Source organism: Bos indicus, chromosome 13, assembly GCF_029378745.1.
Source record: "Bos indicus isolate NIAB-ARS_2022 breed Sahiwal x Tharparkar chromosome 13, NIAB-ARS_B.indTharparkar_mat_pri_1.0, whole genome shotgun sequence".
Lineage (NCBI taxonomy): Eukaryota > Metazoa > Chordata > Mammalia > Artiodactyla > Bovidae > Bos > Bos indicus.
In genome coordinates, this window is record NC_091772.1 from 42591141 (window position 1) to 42593252 (window position 2112).

The window sequence follows — 2112 nt, forward strand, 5'->3', positions numbered from 1 at the left end:
ACTAACGCTAAGGTGCCATCCACCTAAGTCTTTGTGCCTGCTCTTGGTTGATCTTCCCCAAGAATCAAGCATGAGCATCAGTCAACTTAGGGCCATCCTCACAGTTGTCCACTTGCCGTTGTCACTATGGCAGGTGAGGGCAGTGGGCAAGATAAGAGATGACCAGCTTTTCCCTAGAGAAGACCAGGTTGACCTCCTTACTCTACTCCTGTGACCAAAGACAGGGGGGATCCAGGCCAGACAGAGCTCCACCTGGAGTCAGCCTATACCAGCAGCCTTTCCCCTCCCACCCACCTCCCTAACTCCCTGAAGCCCCACCTAGGAGCACTTCCTTAGAAACCATCTGCCCGTGAACCATCTACAGGGTCTGCTTCCAGGGCCTCCTCTCTCCTCAACCATGCAGGGTCAGCCTGGGCTGACGAAGCTTCTGGAGACTTTCAGAGACTGTATCTGCATTCGGGGTGCTGCACCCCTGGACAGATATAGGCATAAATCCTCTCTCCCTACGTTTGGCCCTGCTGACTGTGGGGACAAGCTTTTCTGTCCAAAGAGCGGCAGGAGCTGTCTTATCGTCTTTAGCAGTCCTGGGAAATCCCAGTGCCTTCCCTCCAGCGAGGGTCCCGTGGGACAGAGGCAGAGTGGGGAACAGAGTCTCCAGGTCAGCCTGGGAGATGTGGCTAGTCAACGGCCATCCCAAGAGTAAGCGTGGAGATCTGGGCGGGTGCCGGGTAGGAACACTCGTTTTACTGGGGAAGCGAGCCTCATCTAGTCTTATCTGGTCCTTAGGGTAGGATGCTGCATTGTCCTGCCCACCAGGGTCCTCTAGGTCACCAGAACCGCCAGCATGCATGTGTGCCAAGTTGCTTCAGTTGTGTCCCACTCTTTGAAACCCCATGGACTGTAGCCCACCAGGCTCCTCTGTCCATGGGATTCTCCAGGCAGGAATACTGGAGTGGGTTGAGCAACTTTCACTTTTGGGTTCTGGGGGAGAAGCAGGAGTGATGGAGGCAGGCCCTGGCCCTGGAGGAGCCCCACTGTGACACGGCAACTTATCCTAAGGGCAGTCAGCCACTGCAGGGTTTCCCACATGGAGGCAGGATGAAGGACCACCTTCTGGATGCCCTCAGCCTGGAGCCTCCAAAAACAGACTCTGAGTCAAAGACTTGTGGGGCTGTGGTCCCAGGAGCAGGGGGGGTGGGACGGGGTGAGCGAGGCAAGAGGGAAATCCACCTCCCCAGCTCAGGCCCACAGACTCTCAATCAGGGGGCACATGACGACTAAGAACCCTCACAACCCTCTTCATTTACTCCTTGGCTCCCTGGAAGGCTGACCTTCCCAGGGGTCCAGGTGGGAGGCGTGGGTCCAGGTGGGAGGCCTAGGGCCATGTGGGACAAGGATGTCCGGCACTGAGGCATCAGGGGAGGACAGAGCCCAGGCCCAGTCGGACCACACAAGGCCACAGCCTGCCTGGCTCGGGTCATAACAGCCATGGCTGAAGCAGGACGGGGCCAGGACTGAATGGGTGCCCAGGAGGGTCCCATCCGGAGATTAGAGGGATGTGGGGAAAGCCCAGGCACTGCCTCTCCAGGAGCAGGCCTCTGAGTGGGCAGACATGTGGTGGACCAACGAGGTCTCACAGGTATATTGTAAAAGTAAGTAAGAGCCACTACAGGTCAAAGGGGATAGAGTAACTCCAGACTCAGAGAGCCTCGAAAAACCAGAAACAGCTAAAGAGAAGGTAGAGAGAGCATTGGACTAGAATTTCTCCAGTTCTGGAGTTAACATATTTCTCCAAATTTTACTTGATATCAATCCCAATTCACAACTGATTTCTGCGTTCACCTACCTCCCCCACTGAGGGGCAGGACGAAGAGTTGAATGGAAAGAAAGTGAAAGCGAAGTCGTTCAGTCGTGTCCGACTCTTTGCAACCCCGTGGACTGTAGCCCACCAGGCTCCTCCATCCAAGGGATTCTCCAGGCAAGAATACTGGAGTGGGTTGCCATTTCCTTCTCCAGGGGATCTTCCCAACCCAGGGACTAAACCCAGGTCTCCCGCATTGCAGTCAGACACTTGAGTTGAATGGGGATGTTAACAAAAAGAGAGCAAAAGAC